The sequence below is a fragment of the Phocoena phocoena genome, chromosome 1, assembly GCF_963924675.1.
Source record: "Phocoena phocoena chromosome 1, mPhoPho1.1, whole genome shotgun sequence".
Taxonomy (NCBI): domain Eukaryota; kingdom Metazoa; phylum Chordata; class Mammalia; order Artiodactyla; family Phocoenidae; genus Phocoena; species Phocoena phocoena.
In genome coordinates, this window is record NC_089219.1 from 89,926,255 (window position 1) to 89,952,006 (window position 25,752).

The following is a 25,752-nucleotide window of genomic DNA, read 5'->3' on the forward strand; positions in this document are numbered from 1 at the left end:
TTTGGGGATATTCAGTCCAGCGGCACACTGGCTAGAAAAGCAAGAAGAGAACATCAGTTGAGTACCATGGAGATGGGAAATGACAGGCTTTTAGTCACGAATTTACGAACAAATTTTTCTAACCTTCTAATAATATAGCTAAAGGAGATATAGGGCCTGTACAAGATTTGGTGAGCTTCTGAACTTAGGAAAGGGATACTCCATAGATAAAGTATTACACTCTTAGAGCACAAATATCTTTCTCCTCTTGAAAAAAAAGGTAAGAATAGCAATCTCAAACTGCAAACTTCCTTTTTAAAAGAGAAGTATTTCTTATTCTTTGTGTACGTTCAAAGTTGGTTAGGACTCCTTTTTTCCCCAGTGAGTCTGTGAGAAACTTGTTTTTTTGACAGAAACATGACATACTTTTTAAAGAATACTGTCATCTGGAAAACAATTCACACTTTGCATTTTAACCTTAATATATTGTATACAAGTTCTCTTTAATGCTGCTTCTCTCAGAGGACATGAAACATTTTGGCTCTTAAACACTTAAGAGCAGTACACTGCTTGAGATGAACAGATAGCTTTCATTAGTGCTAATGGGAGTTATACTTCTGCAGCAGGAGAGAACAGAGACTAAAGATTTTAAGTTATCCTTCATGTAAATCTTCCAGATGGAATAAATTATGAGGGATGCTTAGGAGGAAGAGGTCTAAATATCCCCTAAAGCCATAGTTTAATAGAAAAGCAATACTTCTGAGTAGTGGAAGTGGAGTCAATAATAATGGCTTTAAAAAAAAAATAATGGCTTTGGGGCTGTCACCATGGTAAGTAGCTGATATTGACTCTTGAAAATTCTTATTGGATTAGTACTGCACTTGAATTCCATTATTTTCCAAAGGACCTGAGAAGTAGTTCTCTATCTTGAATAGTCCACTAAAATGTATTCAATTTGGTTCAGCTTTTAAGGCCATTTATCTTAAATTCTGTAAATTTCTAATCTGCAAGCCCTGTAACAAGGAGATCTTTATTTTTGTTTTTCAGAATAACCCTTTCTGAAAATAGTGTTCCCTGTATCTTTCTTTCTGGCTGGGCGGGGGCGGCACATATTTTACTTTTCCTTGTTTTTAAAATGTTTACATTCTTTTACATGTAGCTGTCCAGTTTTCCCAGTAACACTTATTGAAGAGACTGTCTTTTCTCCATTGTATATTCTTGCCTCTTTTGTCATAGATTAGTTGACCATAGGTGCGTGGGTTTATCTCTGGGCTTCCTACCTTGTTCCGTTGATCTATGTTTCTGTTTTTGTGCCAGTACCATATTGTCTTGATTACTGTAGCTTTGTAGTATAGTCTGAAGTCAGGGTCTGATTCCCCCAGCTCTGTTTTTTTCCCTCAAGACTGCTTTGGCTATTCGGGGTCTTTTGTGTCTCCATACAAATTTTAAGATTTTTTGTTCTAGTTCTGTAAAAAATGCCATTGGTAATTTGATAAGGATTGCATTGAATCTGTAGATTGCTTGGGGTAGTATAGTCATTTTCACAATATTGATTCTTCCAATCCAAGAACATTGTAATTGTATATCTCTCCATTTGTTAGTATCATCTTTAATTTCTTTCATCAGTGTCTTATAGTTTTCTGCATACAGGTCTTTTGTCTCCCTAGGTAGGTTTATTCCTAGGTATTTTATTCTTTGTGTTGCATTGGTAAATGGGAGTGTTTCCTTAATTTTTCTTTCAGATTTTTCATCATTAGTGTATAGGAATGCAAGAGATTTCTGTGCATTAATTTTGTATCCTGCAACTTTCCCTAACACCATACACAAAAATAAACTCAAAATGGATTAGAGACCTAAATGTAAGACTGGACACTATAAAACTCGTAGAGGAAAACATAGGAAGAACACTCTTTGACATAAATCACAGCAAGATCTTTTTTGATCCACCTCTTAGAGTAACGGAAATAAAAATAAACAAATGGGAGCTAATGAAACTTAAAAGCTTTTGCACAGTAAAGGAAACCATAAACAAGATGAAAAGACAACCCTCAGAATGGGAGAAAATATTTGCAAATGAATCAACGGACAAGGATTAATCTCCAAAATATATAAACAGCTCATGCGGCTCAATATTAAAAAAACAAACAACCCAATCCAAAAATGGACAGAAGACCTAAATAGACGTTTCTCCAAAGAAGACATACAGATGGCCAAGAAGCACATGAAAAGCTGCTCAACATCACTAATTATTAGAGAAATGCAAATCAAAACCATAATGAGATATTATCACCTCACACCAGTTAGAATGGGCATCATCAGAAAATCTACAGACAACAAATGCTGGAGAGGGTATGGAGAAAAGGGAACCCTCTTGCACTGTTGGTAGAAATGTAAATTGATACAGCCACTATGGAGAACAGTATGGAGGTTCCTTAAAAAACTACAAATAGAACTACCATATGACCCAGCAATCCCACTCCTGGGCATATACCCAGAGAAAACCATAATTCAGAAAGACACATGCACCCCAATGTTCATTGCAGCTCTATTTACAATAGCCAGGTCATGGAAGCAACCTAAATACTCATTGACAGACAAATGGATAAAGAAGATGTGGTATATATATATATATATATATATATATATATATACAATGGAATATTACTCAGCCATAAAATGGAACGAAATTGGGTCATTTGTAGAGACGTGGATGGATCTAGAGACTGTCATACAGGGAGAAGTAAGTCAGAAAGAGAAAAACAAATATCGTATATTAACACATATATGTGGAACCTAGAAAAATGGTACAGATGAACCGGTTTGCAGGGCAGAAATTGAGACACAGATGTAGAGAACAAACATATGGACACCAAGGGGGGAAAGTGGGGGCGGGGATGGTGGTGTGATGAATTGGGCGATTGGGATTGACATGTAAACACTGATGTGTATAAAATGGATGACTAATAAGAACCTGCTGTATAAAAAAATAAATAAAATTCAAAACTTCAAAATAAAATAAAATAAAAATTACAATTAAAAAAGTAAAACAAGAAAAATAAAATGTTTACATTTTATTTATTTATTTTAATTTTGCTTTGAGAAGTATTGCCTACACTTCTGAGATCATTGGGATTGTTTCCTATCATGTTCTTTTGTGACATATCTCTTATCTTCTTGTTTTAAAATTTGTTATATTTTATTTTACTTGAGAATTTTTGCTTTGAGAATTATCCCCCCACCCCCCACTGAAATAACTGAAAAATTGGAGGAATTTCTTTCCTATTCTATTGACCTAAGGGATCATCTCCTTCTTTTTGTCTCCTGTGAGAGCATTTTCACTTGAAAAATTCCTCTACCTTCAAGTGGAAATTAAACATTATATTTACTTGACATTAATTACTATTAGAAGTAGAAAGGGATAGGGCATAGAAGTAGTGAGAAGAAGGTAAGATGCCGCCAAGAAAAGATGGGCTGACTACAAAAGACCAATCATCTGGTGAATTTATGGTGGTTCAGACCACCTCTGAATCCTTCAGTGTCCCAGTATTCACTGGACTTGAAGAAGTATATCAATCAAAGATTGAAGTAGATTAACCCAGATCTACAACTTATAAATATACAATGGGAAATATTATTTTCTAGAGTGAGACGGTGGAGCTTGCTATTAGGGACACTTTTTCAGCTCTGGAATCAATATACCCAGAAGCCAAATGAATAATCAGAAAGTTGTTCAGTAAACCTGTAATCAGTGCAGAGGAAGTTGGAATAATGTTAAGGCATATTTCATCCAAGCCAGGTAGGCTCAATGAATCATACCTGCTCTACAATAGGGTAACTTATCTGGGGTGTTCACGTGCTCCATATTCCCTGTCACTCTCCCCAGGTAGGCAGGAAACTGCTGCTAATCTCTGGGATGTTGGTGTCTTTTTTTTTTTTCATTGACCATCCTCCTTTAGTTCATTTAGTCCTTCTTTAGGCATGGTACAATTCAGTTGAAATGGCTCTTGCTTGCCCAATTTCAATCAAATCACTTTGATTTCAGTTTTGAGTGTTCCTAAATTCTTTAGATCTATTAGTTAAAATCCGCAGGTGGTTAATACAATCATCATATATGCACTTTTTTTCTAGTTCAGAAAAAACATTTATTTTCTTCAGCTTTAAGTTCCTGGGGAGAGAATGCTTCACTGTTAATCATTATATACTGCCACAAATCTGCATTATGATACTATAATAATTTTTTGAGTGCTTGTGGTGTTCTGGGCTGGTATTGTATGAAATCCTAAGAATACTCTCTTTTTATAGGTGAGAAAACTGAGCATCAGAAAGCCTAAGAAACTTGCCAAAAATCTCACAGGTACACAGGAGTGAGAGTCCAGCCAGGTCTCTCTGGCTCTTTTCACTGTGCCTCTCAGCCTCCCACTTTGTTTTTGATATTTTGTTTGAAATTGCTAAAATAGAGAGTGGCATTAAAGACAAGGGAAGACACTGCTTTACTGTGTTCTTTCTAGTTTTTTCTTGGGAACTTTGTGTCACCTAGTCCCTGGACCCTGTGTTCACTTTAACTGTGCCCTTGGATTTGGTTAGTACCCACATCTATAATCAACAAAAATGCAGTGGAAAATCCATGGAAGAAACTTAAATGTATATTTCTAAGTGAAAGAGGTCAGTCTGGAAAGTCTACAAACCATATGATTCCAACTATATGACATTCTGGAAAAAGTAAAATATGCAGAAAGTAAAGCAAGTGGTCGCCAGGGGTTGTGTGGGGGGAACGGGCGAACAGGCAGAGCAGAGAAGGTTTTTAGGGCAGTAATACTGCTCTGTACAATAATATAATGGTAGCTGCATCTCATTATACATTTGTCAAAATCCATAGAATGTACAACAGCAAGAGAGAACCCTAATGTAAATAATGGACTTTGGGTAATAATGATGTGGCAATGTAGATTCATCAGTTGTTAACAGATGTACCTCTGTTGAGGGATGTTGATAATGGAGGAGGTTCTGCATCTGTGGGAACAGGAGGTATATGGGAACTCTCTGTACCTTCTGCTCAGTTTTGCTGTGAATCTAAAATTCTTCTAAATATAAAATCTATTTTTAAAAACTTCAGTGGAGAGTAGCAACAGGAAGTGTGTGTTCTTTGGAAGTGATGCCTGCTCTCTCTTTGGAGTAGGTGTGGTGCATCCAGTTACACAATAATTCTACCCTCAGAAGCCTTTCTCTTCCACTCACCCATCCTCATCCATTTTTCTCACAAAGCCTTAAGAAAGCAAAGCGTGTGTGTGTGTGTGTGTGTGTGTGTGTGTGTGTGTGTGTGTGTGTCTATGTTGATCTGCCATGGTGGAAAAGAAGGGCAATATGATTGATTACCATTTGGGCTAAAAAAGGAAAGAATCATTCTGGCTTCTCCCCTTTTTCCATTTCAAAGTTTCCTTGGTAAAGTAGGGGACGGTGAGGAGGAATTGGAGGGGCAAGTAGGATGAAAATGAAATTCCTGCAATACATGTGAAGAGCTACACCCTTGTCAACTGATATTTTTCTGTATCACAGCACCTGTTATTTTTTTTTAAATAAATTTATTTATTTATTTATGGCTGCGCTGGGTCTTCATTGCTGCGCATGGGCTTTCTCTAGTTGTGGCAAGCGGGGGCTACTCTTCGTTGCGATGCACAGGATTCTCACTGTGGTGGATTTTCTTGTTGCACAGCATGGGCCCTAGGCGTGCAGGCTTCAGTATTTGTGGCACACAGACTCAGTAGTTGTGGCGCACTGGCTTAGTTGCTTCATGGCGTGTGGGATCTTCCTGGACCAGGGCTCAAACCTGTGTCCCCTGCATTGGCAGGCGGATTCTTTACCACTGCACCACCAGGGAATTCTGTTATCTTTTTTTATAAGTATTAATCATTAAGAAATATAACCATTGGGAAGGTGTTTTTTATTTTTACCCCCAAATAACTCAGTCCTAGGATTTAAAAGCTGTGTATGACATTTTATATGTCAAAGATCACAGCTCCAAATATCCATCAAACCAGACAGCTCGCATTGTTACTGGAAAGGAACATTCAAATACTGAGCAAGCCTAGCGGCCTCTCTTGCCTTTTAAGACTATAAATGGACAATTCTTCACACGCACACTGCTAAAATTAAATGAGCAGCATGAGATGGCAAATAGCAAAATAATGACGTGAAACACTTGGGGTGCCTGCTCCTTGCACAGTGGGGAGGTGGAGACTCCATGGGAGGCAGAAAGAAAAAAATAGGCTAGGCTATCTAGGTGGTATTCTCTAGTTGGCATGGGAGAGGGAGTTGGACAGCACTGACAGCTGGGCTGCAAGTTGAAGAGGATGTGAGAGTGGGAGGAACAAGCAGACTTGACTGCAAGCTGTTTCATTTGCATATGGTCCACAAGCTGGCTCACTGTCAATCCACCGCCCACTCTCCCCTCCTCATCCTGGGTAAGTGTCCGTGTTGGAGGTGATCTGTCAGCCAAAGCCACTGGACACTAAAAAGTTGATCCGCTCAGACAGAATTTGTTCCAAGGATAGGTAGCACACACACACACACACAAAAGCGCAAAGGATGTAGCACACTGGAGATTTTCCTTTATTGAGATACTATATTTCAATCTTATTGGAGTGAAATTGACCTCTCAGGTCAAGGCATGTGAAAGACATTCTGGCTTAGGCAGGGAATTTAAATGTGTGCCATAGAATTTACATATCCAGTCTTTTAACCAATCATTTGCTGGTATCTTGTTAAAACTAGTTTCTGAGAGCTATTGCTGAACATTGGGAATCACTAGGAATGCTTTCTCCCCCCATCAGGCTGTTTTAACTATGTATAGCATTGTTTCTTAAAGGTTTGATAAGAAGAGCCGAAGCAGTAAAAAAGAACTGTTCAAACAGGATCTAATTAAACAGCTACCAACATCTGCATTCCATGAGAAGTTAGAAAATTCTGTGTGTGTGTGGGTTATTTGATTTTGGTGGGATGACTGAAGAAGAAGCATGCTAAATAAATATGGTGTTCATGATGGTGTACTGTTTGTTGAAAGGATAATGGCCGTGCAAATGTTTAGTAGAGAGCTGTCTTTCACTTGTGGAAGCAAGACATTTTATCTTGTTTAGGGGCAGACATTCAGACATTTTTGAAACATGGTTTTTATCATTTACTCAGGATATGCATGCAGGCAGAAAAGACGGAACATTTGCCAGTCAGAAGCCAGGTGATTATTCGTCTCAGTTTTGAATACATCAGTTTTACAGATTCTCTTTTACATAGGAATACAACCCAAGAGCAACACCCCCCTTTCCAGGAGTTGTTTTGGGATCCATTGAAGAGGGGCATCCTATACTCACAAATATACAGATTTACAATATACATTGAGAAGCGATTCAAGCATATATTTTGAAAATGGGGGAATAAGCCTAGGTAAATTATAAATCTAATCAGAGATACAGATGTACATTTGGAAACAGGAGGAGTCACACTGAACAGATAAGGTATTCTGATTTAGATATGGATTGGATAAGAAAGGAAGTCACAGTATTTGCTTAGAAGTACAGAGGGAGTATGACATTAAGGTTGTAAATTATTAAGGATAACTTTTATTGCTTAAGTTTGTTTGTTTGGGTTTTTTTTTGCGGTACGTGGGCCTCACTGTTGTGGCCTCTCCTGTTGCGGAGCACAGGCTCCGGAGGTGCAGGCTCAGCGGCCATGGCTCACGGGCCCAGCCGCTCCACGGCATGTGGGATCTTCCCGGACTGGGGCACGAACCCGTGTCCCCTGCATCGGCAGGTGGACTCTCAACCACTGCGCCACCAGGGAATATTGCTTGAGTTTTAACTTTCAAAATATATATCATAAAGAGGGGGTGTGTGCTTGTGAGAATTTACCTTAAATCACCACACTGAACATTTTTATGCTGGCATAGTTTAACTTTATAATTTAAAATAATTTGGTTAATTTTTTCCCCATTTTAAATAAGTAGATCAGCACATCTGCATTTATTTTAAATGGTGGCATGAGAAACTCGGGTGGTCTGTTCCAAGTCACGCAGCTAGCTGGTTCCAGAAGGAGAAATAGACTTTGAGAGAAGCTATGAATAGAAACTCGATTCTGTTGTCTCAATTATTAGCTAAGCCCTGTTGGAATATCATGGTTTACTGTATGTTGGGCTAAGTTCTTGCTGCCTAAATAAACCAAAGAGACTAAAATGTGAACATAACTATGTTGCACTGAAAGCCTTTCTTTGATGTCTTTAGACAAGAAATGATACCGTCACTGATTTAATATTTACAAAGGGTCAGACGTCCAGGAGGTGGCACTAGTGAGCAGTGATTAAGGGTATGGGACACATCCCTGGCTGAGAAGATTGATTACCTTTTCTGAAACAAGAGGGAACTAAATGGCTAAGATATGGCAGATACATGAAGACACCTAAGAAAATGAGAGACATTTTTCACAGACTGATAACTTGAAAGTCAGCTGGAGGAGGCTACATCTCCCCAAACCCTATGTTGTCTCCTTGATTCATTGGACCAACATGACTATTTTAAAATATGACATTGTGGAGATATTTTCTGATATCTTTGAGAGAGGGGAAGGCATGACCATAGGATTAGTCAGGCCATGTTAGTCTCATACTAGCCTTCTGGAGTAATCAATGCAATTTAACTCAATACTGTCAAACATTCAGTCTGATTATACTTGAGTGTGTGTGTGTATGTGTTTTTAAGGAGTATTTGAAGGGAGATGCTGGTCAATGTATGTCCCTGTGGGAATTAACCAGTGGGTAAAAGCTATAAAGGAGAGTTGTATGATTGTGTTAGTTATCTATTACTGTGTAACACATTGCCCCTAAATTAAGAGGCTTAAAAACAACCTAAACATTTATTGTCTATCACTATTTCTGGGAGTTAGGGATTTGGAAACAGTTTGGCTGGACTGTTCTGGTTTGAAGACTCCTACAGCAGTCACATGTCAGTTGGGGCTACAGTGATCTGAAGGCTTGACTGAAGCTGGAGGATCCTCCACCAAAGTAATTATTTCCTGTGGCTGGCAAGTTAGAGTGGACTGCTGGTGGGACGTCTCAATTCTTCTCCCTGTAGGCCTCTCCACAGGGCTTGTTGACTGTCCTAATGAAATGATGGCTGGTTTTCATCAAAGTAAGCCATCCAAAAATACCAAAGCTTCAATGCTGTGACAGCCTATCCTTGGAAGTCACGTATGGTCATGTCTGCCATATTATAGTTATCACATAGACCAGCACTGATTCAGCATAAAAGGAGACTAACACAGGACATGAATACAAGGAGGTGAGGATCGCTGGGGCCATCTTGGAGGCTGGCTACGACACTCTTTTAAGAGAAGTTCCTTTTCCTTTTGCAAATAATTGGGATAGAACATGTTTTCATTAGAAAATCCTTGTGAATACCTGTCATCAGTTTGTGATGTTGAATCACGATATTACACATAGAAGCACTGACAGAAAGCAGGAGTGCCTTGTGATTACCCTATGGGATAATTGTGCTAAAATTGCTATCAAATAGTGGTAGGGAAGAACCTCCCCCCCCCCCACGACCATTGTATTTTCACATTAAAAAAGTAAAACCAAATACAAGCAAGCAAAACAAAAAACAACGTTCCTGGAATGGCTAAAAACCGTTGCCAACTTTTGAGACCAAGGTGAAAAACCTGCCTTCTTTTGAAAAATAATTATCTTCTACCTTAAAAGAGAAAGGAAGAAATTCATAGTCTGTGAACATTCAAAAACATGACACAAATGACTGCCAAGAGGTTTGCTTCTTCTTTCTGCCAAGTACCTCAGTGATTGAACTGTGTTCCTCATTTGGGTTTATTATTAATATTGAGTTTATTACTATTACTGATAGTATTATTGAAACTGTCATGTTTTGCCAAATGGAGACATTTGTTTCTGCACACTGGTTGAATAGTGTTTGGGGCTGGTGTCATACTTGGCTGGCTTATATTCTAGTGTATCGTGATGAATTGGCCTGATCTTGGATGATAGAGAGTTGGGAGGGGAGTAGAGAGTGGGTGTTTAGGTGTTAATCCACTATTGCCAGCCCCCACCTTAAAATTTCTTATTCTAGGTCTTCATTTACCACCCATTTCAACTTTTTCTACTCCCTTGGCACCTGCTTGACATCTAAATCTTAATTTGGTAATCAAAGGCATTCTGACCAAGTAGAAGAATATCTGACCAAAGTAAGTCTTACAAGGGATTCTAGCCACTTGTGATTGATTGGAGACTGATCTAGGGCTGTGAAACTTATGGCATTGAAAATAATTTCTAATGTGTGAGGACCTCAGAAATGTTTTAAGAGAACTCTGCAAATTCAAGTTGTACTGATTCATGAAATCAATAGCAAAGCCAAGCACCATAGTGTTTCCTTTCTTTCTAGATCTGTACTCTTAACACCCACATTTGAAAATATTCTTTGTCTTATAATCTACTCAAATTCTTGACATTTTACCTGCTGTGGCTGGTAAAATGATGAGTGTTGCTCATCCTAATATCCATTTCTTCTTCTTGGAACTCCCAATTTTTCCTAGGCACATGATCAGCTGAATAAGGACTACATTTGTAACTAGGTATGGTCATATGTCTAAGGTCTAGCCACAGGGATACAAATGGAAGTGTGTGGCAGCTTCTGGGAAACTTTCTTAAGATAGGTGATGGTGTACTTTGATCCTGCTTCCCCCTACTTTCTTCCTACTCTTTAGGACTCAGAAGTGATGTTTGGAGCACCATGTTGGACCAAGTATAAGTAATCATGACATAGAACTGAAAGTAGTACAAGTTCCAGGTGATAATGAAGCCACCATATCAGTTTTTGTTTGCCTATCCTGGACTTCCTATGGGAAGGAAACTTCTATTTGTTGAAGCCAATTTATTTTGGTAGAGAGCCTGATTTTGGATCTTTATGAAGTCTTGTATAGGAAAGTGATCCTAATGTGCTGGTAACATATGTCATTTCTAGTCCCTTTGTAAACTGTGAGAAAATAACTATGGCACTTTTCATGTGATAGTCAGGCATAAGTTGCTTTAGTAGCATTTCAGGGGAGAATCATAGCACCTCGATGCAGTCTGCTACACAGATGCTCCAGATGCTGTCACTTCTGCTGCCAAGAAAGCAGCTGCTTCTCCTGACTGCCTGTTGGCTCTGGTGCACATTCCCTGGGTGATTCATCATGGGACACACTCTTGTTTTTTATGCGCCAAAATGAGGAACACCAATTTTGACTTTTGCAATTCATTAATGTTTTCACATATGTAAGGTCATGGAAAGTTTTTACAACAGCTATTTGTGGCATTATGACTTCCATGATAAAATACTAATTTTTTCATATTAGAAGAGAACGGATATGAGAAATTCAGGGATCTTTATGTGATCAGATGAGTCCAAAATTTTTGCAGACAAAAGATAGATAGAAAATAGACTTGGAAATAAATATGCAAAATATGAAACCTGTAATTATTTGACTCACAAGCTGTAATCCTCTCAAATCAAAGCTCATGTTTAATATGAATGCTTCAATAGTATTTTACCTTTTAAAGTGAAATCTTCCCTTGTTTGATTAAAGAATTTCATTTGTGTTCACTGTGTCTGTTTTCTATAAAGTAGTTATGAAATACTTATTATGTATAAAACACTGAGTTATGCTCTATGATGGAGTAAACACAAATGTCTAAAACAGAGAAAACAGCATGAATATGTCTTAGCACAATATTATCAGTGTAGACATGTCATTATTCACTGAGGACTTGAAGGAAATGGGCTGGAATTTTCTCAATAGTTTTTAAGTGATGTGTAGGATATTCGCTGAATCTTTAGGATCATTTGGTAGCTTCAGTAGGTGCTTGGAAGAAGGCCATGTTTTGCAAAGTCATGATATTATTTGATTATTTATGTTTTTTGTAAATACAGTGTATCTTTTTAAAAAATTTTATTGGAGTATAGTTGATTTACAATGTTGTGTTTCAGGTGCACAGCAAAGTGATTCAGTTATACATATACATACATTCATTCTTTTTCAGATTCTTTTCTCATATAGGTTATCAAAGAATATTGAGTAGAGTTCCCTGTACAATGTGTCTTATCATCTCTTCTAATTAAAAAATCCTGCTGCTGTAAACATGGCTGACAGCTGCCTTTATGTCCATATTTTGCAAGTGTGAAGAATGGCTTTTCTTTTGGAGCTGTAATCAGTTTACTGAAAACATTTGTTTTTCTATAGATTATGGTTCTGAAGCCTTTGTTAAAATTGAGTCAACTCATTCCTTAATGGAGGTGCTTGAGACAATTTTCTATTTTTTTATATATATATGTTCTTTTTCATATTCTCTTCCATTATGGTTTATTACAGGATATTAAATATAGTTCCCTGGTTATACAGTGGGACCTTATTGTTTATCTATTTTGTATATAGTAATTTGTATGTGCTAATCTCAAATTCCTAATTTATCCCTCTCCCACCCCCTTTCCCCTTTGGTAACCATAAATTTGTTTTCTATGTCTATGAGTCTGTTTCTGTTTTATAAATAAGTTCATTTGTATCATATTTTAGATTCCACATATAAGTGATATCATATATATTGTCTTTCTCTTTCTGACTTACTTCATTTAGTGTGAGAATCTCTAGGTCCAACCATGATGCTGCAAATGGCATTATTTCATTCTTTTTTATGGCTGAGTGGTATTCCATTGTGTGTGTGTGTGTTGTGTGTGTATATACACACAACACACACACACACACACACACACATATATATATGTCTCTCACATCTTCCTTATTCATTCATCTGTCCATGGACATTTAGGTTGTTTCCATGTCTTGGCTGTTGTAAATAGTGCTGCTATGAACATTGAGGTGCCTGTATCTTTTTGAAATAGAGTTTTCTGCAGATACATGTTCAGGATTGAGATTGCCAGATCATATGGTAACTCTATTTTTAGTTTTTTAAGGAACCTCTATACTGTTTTCCATAGTGGCTATACCAATTTACATTCCCACCAACAATGTAGGAGAGTTCTCTTTTCTCCACACCCTCCCCAGCATTTATTATTTGTAGATTTTTTAATGATGGCCATTATGACCGATGTGAGGTGACACCTCCTTGTAGTTTTGATTTATATTTCTCTAATAATAAGAGAAGTTGAGCATCTTTCCATGTGCCTGTGGACCATCTGTATTCTTCTTTAGAGAAATGTTTATTAGGTCTTCTGCCCATTTTTTGATTGGGTTGTTTGTTTTTTTGTTATTGAGTTGTATGAGCTGTTTATAAATTTTGGAAATTAAGCCCTTGTTGGTCACATTGTTTGCAAATATTTTCTCCCAGTCCATAGGTTGTCTTTTTGTCTTGTTTATGGTTTCTTATTCTGCGCAAAACCTACAAGTTTGGTTCAGTCCCATTTGTTTAATTTTGCTTTTATTTCTATTGCCTTGGGAGACTGACCTAAGAAAACATTGCTTTATGTCAGAGAATGTTTTGCCTGTGTTCTCTTCTAGGAGTTTTATGAGAAGTAATTTTCTATTGTTTCTCAAATGTGTTTTCTACTTGGCTTACATGTTTTTTAATAGATTTTCAAGAGAGCAGTTGCTTGAGAATACTGATACTGAAAGCGACAATAATGCCTGTCACAAGCCAGGTATTTTATATATTTTTAAATAAACTTCATAATGATTTAAAGGGCAGTTATCATAGCTCCTGTTTTGTTCATGGTAAAACTAAAACACAGATATTTAAGTTAATGGAGGGGTTCAGAACAGACCTCCCCAAGATGTGCCACTTGGGCATGAAGATTATTTTGAGCTAAAGGCATTGGAGACGCTAGGGGCTCAAGGGAAACTACTACCCCTCCCTTAACCACCTAGAAGAATTTGAATTGGGGAATTTTCCCAGAAAAAGAGTTATTACCAGAGATAAATTTTATCTAATTGGCCCCATCTATGTGGTAGGGTGAACATATAATAACCAAACATCTACTCTTCTTGCGCTTGTTAATGACCCTCCTGTCCTTGGAAGCCCCAGGTCCTTATCCCATTTCTTAGCTCCGGACGACATATATACCTCATTTTAACTTTTTATCTATCTCTGAACCTGTCATGTATGTGGGATTCCCACACATATGAAATTAAATTTGATTTTCTCCTGTTGATCTTCCTTACATCATTTAATTTGACCAGCCAAAAGAACAAGAAAAAAAGGGAAGAGAAAAGGAAAAATTTCTCCTTCCTGACATTAACTTCTTGAGATCACAGTACAGATTAACAGAAAAACTTGGTTTGAACTCAAGTCTTAGAACAAAATTGTGCTCTTTCCACTACATGATACTATTTTCCACCTGATACTAGACTTTCACTACTTACAGTCCCTTTAAAGCAGTTGGGATATTGTAATGACTGTTGCTTCATTTTTAGTGGGTTGAAATATTTCAAATCTTTGTTGTGGAGCCCAATTGTTTTACCATTTAATGTCAGGCAGTGTGTACTGGTAATGCAAATGAAGTTACCTAAGAAGGCAAAAACTTAAACCAGCATTATGACCACACTCTAAATCCACATTCATGATTTTTTTTTTCCCCAAAGAAGCTTTTTGTTGTTAAAAAGAGAATATGCTAAAATATGATGTTCTAAAATGCTGACTAAGGATATATAAAATTTTTGGTAATTTATTTCCAGGAATTTCTAGTGAGCATATTTTAGGGAGTCTCAGTTAAGAGAGGAGGATGAATGTTCTAGTCAATTGATGCAGACACTGCAGGGTTGGGTGAAAATACCACATGATAATAGACAGTCATCGGGACGGTTTGTAATGCATGCACCAGTCTGTGGAGCAGGATGTTGAGGTGGTCCTGAGACAGCAGGTATTGCCTTTGGCTTGCACATTTAAAGCTTTCTGCCTAATTTGCAGACTATTAAAGGGAAAATCTGGTAGAACTTTAGAATAGCATTCTTTTAGAATATCCAGAAGGAGTCAGATCAGTCATGTGTTCTTCAAGGTACGAGTCAGACCTGTTTAGAGACACTCCCTTTTCTCTTGCCCCAACCCATTGTATTGCTGTTTTAATGTGATTTATTTTGTGTTCTGATTCCTACTCATCTTGTGTGAAACTTATAGGATTTAAGCTGTGTTAAACTCTGTGAGGCAGTTCAAAATGTAGTCCCAGTGGCCAGTGTGAACTTCAATATATCAGTGGTTTTAAAACATCTGCTGTAAGACTGCAGGTGTCTCAGAGTGATAAACTGAGCGTGTTACTTTAGATGAGAAATTTGATGGGCGATAAGTGTCACTGGAACAGGAGGAGCAACTGATAGAGCCATGACCCCCTCTCCTGGAATAAGTGCTGCTCCTTAAAAAGAGGCCACCGAGCCAAGCGACTTGAAGTCTCTTCGCTGGAGGACCCATCTCCATGCCACTGAGAGCTGTTCCAGACCAGTGCTGCTGGAGGCCCTGTTGCAGCAGAGGGCTGCTTCCCACTCACGTAGGTCAAGAGACCTGTTGCCAGATTGCTGCTTGTGCTATGACACCTGCTTCCAGGACTTCTCCTTGGAGACTAATCTGTGTTGTGTACTAATTGTTTGCAATAAACTGAATGACTTATGGATTGAATATTGGCTACATTTCATATATCTCCCATCCTGTGATTCTTAACCTGTCCTTACTGCTGGGCCCTGTGACAAACAATTGCATTGCAAACATAAAGCAGACAATGTGTTTCCTTACTACTAGGAAAGAAAAAACATCACCCAGAGGCTCCATCTCTCTCTCTCTTATAAAAATTAAGCCTTTTAGTACCCCTCTGGTGCTTTTACATGCAACTGAGCAAGGTGAGGTTGAGGATGGGTTGGCCAGTGAGTGTACTTCGGGACAACGAAATCCTGGAACCCTGCAATTCCTTGAGCTCAGGGGAAGCATTTGAAGAACTGAGAGTTTTACACATGCAGATTTCAAAATCTCACATTTTATAAGAGACAAGCCATTTAGTTCTTCTTTTTTTATCACCAGCAATTTGAAGCTATCATGGAGAAAGAAAATATGACCTGTAAGGTTTCATGGCATATGTAAAATTTTACCGATTTTTCAAGTTACTCTCATTTGTTTAGTCATTTAGTGAAACAAGATTTCTTGGGAGATAGAACACCACAACCACTATAGGCACAAAAACATAAATCAAAAACTAACTCTTCCTTCAAATATCTTATCACAAGCAATTAATTTGTTTCTTTCTAAATCAATTATTTGTATATTTGGAACTTGATTTCTTTTTAAGTTAATAACTGGTTGTTTGAATCAGTATGAACTGCTCTTGGGTACAATCTTTCCATATTGAACCCATTCTCCTTTGAAGTTGGAACTTTAAGAAGTAAAGAGTTAATTATTCTTTGTTTGCATTTTGATATTGTTAAATTAATTAAACAAGGAGGCCATTAGGCTGAGGTGGCTTTAATGCCCTGGACACTTGTGTAAGCAAACCAAAATCTAAGCCTGTAAGGACCTCAAGGTTATAAAATTGAAACCTAAGGACAATCAGTTATGAGCAGCCAACTAAGGCTTAAAGCTATAGCCAATCAATAATTCCTTTACTTTTCTTCTGCATTCCTTCTATAAAAGTCTCTCCTCAAGCAACTGTCAGTGGAATGTTCCTAACTACTTCTGGTTTGGTGCTGCCTGATTCAAATAGATTTTTGCTCAAATAAACTATTAAAATGTTTGATATGACTCAGTTTATCTTTAAACAGTATTAACTGATTTCCCACTTCTCATTTCCCCAGTTGGGCTGATAAGGCATTTGCTAAATCATGTGTTCTTAGAATTTCCCTATAACTTTGAACCATGATACTGAGTGGAGGATTAATTCTTTTGCTGTGTAAGGTATTAGTAGTACCTGCCTTATGACATTGATATAACGATAAAATGAGTTAGCACAGGTGAAAGGCTTAAAAGAACTCCTGACACATAAATAGGTGCTCAATATAAATTGGTTATAATTACTGTTTCATTGCTATAGTCCTGATTGTCATTATATTTTATCTGAATAACAGCAATAACCTGTAATATTTTTTCCTACAATCTAGTCTTCCTCCCTCCTTTTCTTCACAGAGCAAGTCAGAGTGATACTTTTTAAGGTACAAGCATGCTACTGCTGTATTTGCTCTTATTGCTTTACTTTAGTAGCTCCCTGTTACTCACAAGATATAATCTAAACTCCTTATTGTGACCTGGTTTCTCTTTAGCTCTCCTGCCTCATCTTATTGTCCTTCTACTCAAAATCTATAACTTCTTAATATTATTTGTAAATCTAATGTTAAAAACAGGAATTATGACCTTCAACTTTTTAAAAATTAATAATAATTTAATTCATAAAGTAGTAGATTAGATTATCCCCTGCAATAACTCCATCTACAAATTTAGTTATTTTAAATTCTCTTAAGTGTTTCAAACTACATTTAAAAGTTTTAAATATCTTGATCTTAGACACTTTAAAAAACAAGTAAATGTGCTTTTTTATTATAGCAAAATATACATAACATAAAGCTTACCATTTTGAAGTGTATAATTAGTTCAGTGTCATTAGGTACGCTTATATTGTTGTGCAAATATGCTTTTTTTTAACATCTTTATTGGAGTATAATTGCTTTACATTGTTCTGTTAGTTGCTGCTGTATAACAAAGTGAATCAGCTATACGTATACATATATCCCCAGCTTGTGTCTCCCTCCCACCCTCCTATCCAACCCCTCTAGGTGGTCACAAAGCACCCAGCTGATCTCCCTGTGCTATGCGGCTGCTTCCCACTAGCTATCTATATTACATTTGGTAGCGTATATATGTCAATGCCACTCTCTCACTTCGTTTCAGCTTACCCTTCCCCCAACTAAAGCTTTAAAAATAGACTTTCTAAGCACTTAAATTTTATAAATCTGATAAATCTAACATAAATGTTGTGGGTAGGCTCCTTTAAAAATTCATATCCTGGGCTTCCCTGGTGGCGCAGTGGTTGAGTCCGCCTGCTGATGCAGGGGACACGGGTTCGTGCCCCGGTCCGGGAAGATCCCACATGCTGCGGAGCGGCTAGGCCCGTGAGCCATGGCCACTGAGCCTGCGCGTCCAGAGCCTGTGCTCCGCAACGCGGGAGGCCACAACAGTGAGAGGCCCGCGTACAGTAAAAAAAAAAAAAAAATTCATATCCTGGCCACAAACTTAACTCTTTTATATCCTTTACATTAAAATAAAGATATCAACTAGATATTTCTTTTTTTTTTTAATAGGGTATCACAGAGCTTTTATGTTGCTTATTTTTTAAAAAATATTTATTTATTTATTTTGGCTGTGCAGTGTCTTCGTTGTGGCACACGGGATCTTCACTGAGGGATGTGGGATCTTTAGTTGCAGCATGTGGACCCTTGGTTGCAGTATGCATGCAGGATCCAGTTCCCGGGCCAGGGATTGAACCTGGGTCCCCTGCACTGGGAGAGCAGAGTCTTACCCACTGGACCACCAGGACAGTCCCTCAATTAGATATTTCAGTGTCAGATCACAAGGCTATTATGTCAGATTCTCTTAAACATTTGGAACTTTTAAAAATGTGAAGCAAAACCTTTCAGGCAATTTAGTTATGAGAATGTGTGAAGGTTTTATTATCATCTTGATATAAAGGAAAAGGGTCCTAGTAGACCAATTAAAATATGCATTTTCTGTAGGGATATTATACAGGAAAAAAAAACAGTTGCATGATTAATGTTAGATTTGTTAAGAAAAAAATTCAAAGGTTTAGAAATGGGCCAAAGAATTGATTGTGCTTTTAAAGGAGTGTTGAGGATTCCCTTCAGAGATTATTTGACTTTTTAGGGCTGTGCACCTTTAATTGTCTTTCTATGGCAATTTTACAAACCTGTAGGGGTAGAAGTTTAGTTATAGAAAACCGGTATTTCTCAAATTATTCTCATTCACAGCAATGCAAGTGAATTGTGTCCTGTAGAGACACAACTTGATGCCGAAAACTTGGCCTCTGTGCACTGGTGCCAAATCAAGACTCAGCGACAGAGTTTCAGGTGAAGTAGAAAAGAATAGCTTGATTGCTTTGCCAGGCAATGGGGTACACAGGGTCTCATGCCCCTCAAAAACTGTGTGTCCCAACCCAAGAAGATTTGGTGAGGAGTTTTATAGCAATGGTTCAAGGGCAGGGTTGCTGATAAGGATTAGGGTGTGTGTAGGACCTGCACGCCTTTAATCTGGTCTCAGGTGGTCTTTGATGAGCTTCTCTGGCTCCTTTAATCTGGCCTCAAGTGGTCTTCTCTGGAATGAAGAATGCTGACATCTTCCATTTGTTGGTTTTAATTCTATAAAAGGGCCTAAAGATATTGTTATGTGTGTCCCTTGAGGTGGAACCAGGACCCTGCCCCAAGGCTGCACTATTGTTTCTTGGCTGTTCCTCCCTTGACTCAGCATCCCTTCCCTTCCCGGATTAGCAACTGTTCGAATCTGCCCTTTGGAACTCAGAGAAGGTCATGGAGGCTGGAGTCTGTTCCCTGCAAACAAGAAATGGGGAACATGGAAAGGCTTCTGTGCCCAGGAGCCCCATGGGTGCTTGTCAGTTTCAGACTCATTTCTACTTTGTAGAAAAAGATCATCTCAAACATTGTTCTTTAAACTATTAATCAGTTTTCATCTATTAGCAAATTCATTTTAGCAGTCCTGATTGCCTATATATATGTCTGTGTTTCAGATTCTCCTCTGAACCAGTTTTAACACCTTATTGATTTTCTCATTAATTAATAAGTTAAATAAAATTTTTGACAGTATTCATTTTATATTTTTATGAGAGTCATGTTCTTAATTTTTAAGAATTCATACTTTAGTACATTAGGTTTTTTTTTTAATGTCTGATTAAGCTTCTTGACACCGTTGACAGTGTGCTGAGAATGAACTAATTACTAGTAGAACAAGCCTGAATCCCTGTAAAGTTCATCAAAAAATTGTTTATGCATTTTATAAAAAGTGGGAATTTATTCACAGAGGAAGTTGTAAATTATAGCATGAAAAACATCTCCATTCCAGACCAGTTTTGGTAAAAAATTACAAACTTTTAAAATGCTTCCAAAAATTATTCCTAACGTTTCTGGGGTTGCAAAACCACTTACCCAGCTGAAGCTGAGTCCCCCTAATACTGAGTTCCCTTACCAAGTTTATGATTAATCTCTCTATTCAAAACTTTATTCCATTTTTTGTCTTCTGTGACCTCAGTCCTATGGTAACTGAACACTAATCAACTAGAGTCAGATGACTAAAATTGCTGTGTGGATAACATTTTTTTTTTGCGGTACGTGGGCCTCTCACTGCTGTGGCCTCTCCCGTTGCAGAGCACAGGCTCAGGATGCATAGGCTCAGTGGCCACGGCTCATAGGCCCAGCTGCTCCGTGGCATGTGGGATCTTCCCGGACTGGGGCACGAACCTGTGTCCCCTGCATCGGCAGGCAGACTCTCAACCACTGCGCCACCAGGGAAGCCCCTAACATTTTTAAAGTACTAAGTTTGTTATTATAGATAACATTATTATCAAACAAACTCAGGTTATTTCTCCAGGGCAAGATGAGCTCAAAGACCCTGAGCCATGGACCACCTGGCCAGAGAATTGTAAACCAGAAACATCCTGACTCCAGAAACTACAATTAAGAAATATCACAGAAATATCATAGACAATAATCAATTCTAGCCTCTTTGTTCTTCCTGTTTTTAAAAAAACTCTGATTCAAACCCCAAGTTGGAGTGGATCTGAGGCTTTCTCCCATTGCCATGCTTGGTGCCCTGCAATAAACGCTGTACTTTCCTTCACCACAGCCGACACGTAGTTTGGCTCTGCTGCAAGGTAGGCAAGCAGACCAGAGTTAGGTTCTGTTCTGTAACACATCTCTGGCTGTCTGGAGTAGCGTCTCAGAATGCTTCAGCCCAAGCCACAGGTAAACATGCTGAGCACCCTCTATCCTTTTTAAGAAAATTTTTTCAAGCCATGCTTTTTTGTATGTGTATATGATATGTATACTGTATATATCTTTGCTTTTTTTTGTCTTTCTGACAAAAAAAATGCTTTTTTGTCATCCCCTGATTTTGATAGATAGAATTGCTCACTCTTTTAACTAGTTAGAGCTAATCTTTTTGCTGCAAGGTTACATTCAACAAATCTTTTTATTGCCTGATTGGATTCTTCTTTCTTTTCTTTCTCACTTGACGCCATTTTTTTCATTGATATACATCTTCACTGTTCTGCACTTCACACAGCACTACATACATTCCCTTAGCACACCAGGTTGTCTCTTGCCCTCAGACCTGGTACTTAAAGCTGGACTTGTCCTGTCCCTACTTCTGAGATGAACTTCCTATGGGAAGTTTTTCCTGCTTTGAAACTCAGGGTTCACATTATCTTATAAATACCTATTTCCTTGGCTGCTGTCTCTACTGGACTTCAGTCTTCTTGAGAATGGTGACGATGTCTTGTTCACTACTGGAGCTTTCACCCTAAACAGAGGCATATAGAAGGTGCTCCATACAGTTATAAGAAAAAGAATAGATGAAATTCAGGAACCAACTCTGAGACTTCAGTACTATACTCTGATCTTACAAATAAGATTGAACATTATAAGGATATATCCATGTTGTTGAAGCTGCTAAAGAATCTAAGGCAACTTTAGTAGGCTTTTTGCTAGAGTTGTCAGTTTATTGACCTTATCTAACTCATTCTTCATCACTGGTGGTGTTGAATCACTATCTCTTTTATGTAGCTATCCTGAGGATACCGATGGCAAAAGACACTTGTGGCTTTATTAGAAATGCTTATAGTAATGGATGAGTAAACTAAAAACAAACATCAAAATTTCTGTCGTCATTGAGAACTATACCATCTCCTCTCTGCCCACACAGACAGAAGATTTATATCACAATAAATGATGAAATAATTTTAATACATCATGTATCTGCAACTGCTAGTTTGGTGTTTTCTACCATAGGCAGATACATGCTTTCACAGAGTCTTTGCTGGTGCTAAAGGGAAGTCCTGACTCTAGACCTTAGGTGAAGACTGGTTTCTGTTTTGTTTTGCTTTTTTAAAAATTTCTTTTGAAAGTTTGCTTTGAACTGTCCAAGATTTCCAGGGATTGTGCAGCAATCCAGTTGGCTATGGCCTGGAGGCTTATTTTAAAAAAAACAATTAATACTTTATGGTTAGCTGTAATTTTCAGTGTATCAGCCACATGTGGTTGTACCATATTTCTGCCGAGTGACTCCCTGATTAGTTATAGTCACAGATGCTGTTGCTGCATTCTTGGAATCACTATCTGAAAAAAAAAATAAAGCTAATTGTGTTCTGTTTTTAGTTACAATAAATTTTTAGGTACCACACAAATCATGAAAACAGTCAATGACAACAGATGTTACCAATTACTTTGTAGTTCTGTATTTGAAAAAAAATTAGGGGTTGAATATGCATACCAACTAGAATTTCTCTCTTTCTTTTATATTTAAATTTGTGAGGAAATGATTGATGAAAGAAGTGAAATAATGCAAAATTGTAATTCAGTGTGTGAAATTATTGTGCAGAACACCTTCATAATTCTCGTGTTAATGAAAGAGTTGACACATACTCTACCATATTACCTTGGGCAGTTATGGCTTATGATTGTTATGTTTTGAGCGGTGAGATTTGCCTTTGAGATCCAGACGGATGTCACAAAGCTTTCCCCAAAGAAAAGAACATTCTAAGAAGACGTCATTAAGAGTCCCCTTAACAACTGTGAATTATTTGTTTTGAACATTGGAGATGTATGGCATTTATTTTGTATAACCCTGTCCCTTCTCAAACTAGGTGCCAAGGTCTATTTTTCCAGTCCTGTAGTTTGTCTAACAATGATTTTAAAATGCCTTTTAGTTTGGTACCATATCTCATGTAATTAATGAAAATATTGTCTTACTATCTATTTTGATGATGAGAAAATATCTGTAGAGTGAAACTAGTTAGCTAGTAAAGAACACCATCTCATAATCCATTGATATAAAATGTTATGAAAGTAACTGAGATTTTCTTCTGTCTTCTAATTTTTGTCTACCTTACTTCACGTAGAATGTTAGACACTAGAAAGAATAATAATTATTTTAATTCTACTTTTTTAAATTCTCAAGATTAAAAAATATATAGCCTAACCCTTTCAGAGTGAGAATGAGGAGAATGATTATATTAAGTATCCCAAGGACTAGAAAAAGCTAATCTGAAAGTTAACAACTACTTTTAGAAAAAGTGACCGGGATACCCATCCTCTAGAATGTCCCTCAATGATCCCTGCCTCCTGCTGTTCAGGTATCAGGGGTGGTAAGTTCAACCAGCAGAATTCTGTACAAGTGATGATATGTCACCCCCAAAGTAAGTTTTCAAAAGGCATTGTTTCTTCTGCCCCCTAACCCTCCACTCTCTGATAATGTACCCCGACGCAACCCAGCTGCCATGTTTTGAGGAGGGGCCCATGTGGTGAGGATTTGAGACCTCTGACCAGTAGCCAGTAAGGAATTGCAACCTCTGCTAACAGCCACATGAACAAGCAATCTGGGAGGCAGATCCCTCAGCCCCAGCCAAGCCTTCAGGTGATTTCACTGCAGCTGACATCTGAACTGCAACCTTATGAGCACCTCTGAGCTAGAGCTGCTCAGTTAAGCTACACTGGAATTCCTGATGCACAGATAATGTGACATAATAAATGTTTGTTGGTTTAAGCCACTGAGTTTTGGAGTAGTTTGTTCTACAGCAGTAAATCACCAGTATAAAAACTATCAGGAATCTTACATTGATTGCCCACAACTTCACATATGCATGTACACATAAGTCGTGCATTCATAAAAATGCATAGCATCCTCAACTACTTATATTTTAAACCTTGGGAACTCCCAAATTTCCCTTCCTGATAAGATATAGAAAGGGGTATAAGAATCAATTTTGCAATAAGCATTTTTGTGTTATCAGCTCAGGAAGTAGGGGCCATGAAGTATGAATGTTATAATGACAGGTTTGTGTGTGTGTGTGCAGCGGCTAGGCTCCCTGCCAGGATATCTCCTGGCTGGAGTGATGGAATGGATCATTGAGTGACTCAGTCATACAACTGGGGCCAAAGGAGATAGAAGTTATCTTCCCAATCAAAGACAGCTCAAGTCCAGGGACTATTCTGTTGGTTTCTACCTGTGTGGACCTTGGTAATGTTCAAGCGAAGTATATTAGTTTCTAGCACTGTCATAACAAATCATCACAAACCAGATGGCTTAAAAAACTGAAATGTGTTCTCTCACAGTTCTGGAGGCCAGAAGTCTGAAACCAAGGTATCCGCAGGTCATGCTCCATCTGAAGGGTCTAGGGGAGAATCCTTCCTTGTCTCTTCCAGCTTCTTGTGACTGCAGAAATTCCTTGGCTTACGGCAGGATAATGCCCATCTCAGCCTGTCTTCAGCCATGGTCTTCTTCCCTGCATCTTTCTGTATCCTTTCTTATAAGGATGTCTGTCATTGGATGATCTCATCTCAAGATGATCTCATTTCAAGATCCTTAGCTTAATTACATCTTCAAAGATGCTTTTTCCAAATAAAGTCTTCTTTACAGGTTCCAGGGATTAGAACTCAGACATAGCTTTTTGGGGGCCATTATTCATAAAGCAACCCACTACATGAAACAAGTATGGGATTTCTCCATAGGCTGTGGTGGCTTGAAGGCTGCTCTTTGCTGGGTTGTCAGCTGGGTTAGAGCCAGGGAGTTATTAGGTAAGCAGCAGCAGCAGCAGTGGTGGTGGTGAAACAAGCTTACATTTTGGGAAAACTTTTCATATATATTTTATAGTCTTAAAGAAGGAGATAAAAGTCATACTTCATTCAAAATAAAGTAAATGATGAATTGGGAAGAGACGTTCTGGAAGCAAATTGAAATAGATATAGAGCAAAATAGGCATATAGCAATCATTTCAGTAAAGAAACTTTCTGAATCTCTGACGATAATATAGAGAAAGAAGTCCCCTTTCTTACTTTTAAGTAAAAATCTATAGATGGGGGCTTCCCTGGTGGCGCAGTGGTTGAGAGTCCGCCTGCCGATGCAGGGGACATGGGTTCGTGCCCCGGTCTGGGAGGATCCCACATGCTGCGGAGCGGCTGGGCCCGTGAGCCATGGCCGCTGATCCTGCGCGTCCGGAGCCTGTGCTCCACAACGGGAGAGGCCACAACAGTGAGAGGCCCACATACTGCAAAAAATAAAAAAAAAAGTTAAAAAAAAAAATCTATAGATGAAGGCAAAACCAAAATCATGGAGAAAACATGCAGTGGGATGTATATTTAAACCAACTCACCAGCCCACCCCACATACTTTAGAAGGGAATTCTGGGGAAGGAGAATGCAAGGATCACTGGGGCAGGTGTTGAGCCACTAGTCAGACCTAATAAGTATGATTATACCCAGACTGTCTGCAGATTTCAAACCCTCATGGACATTTTCCTTTTAAATTCAATGTGTTATTTCTAATTGTAAATAATGTATAAAGTGTTTTTATTTATTTCTCAGATCCTTATGCTAACACTGTGAAATGGGTATGATTACCATCATTTGTGATAGAAACTTTGCACAAATGGCTTCAATAATTTCTCCTGTCCCAATACTTACACCCCTTTGCAATGTTACTTTGTCACCTCTCTCATCAAGAGGTGAGTTTATTTCTTTACCCCTTGAATG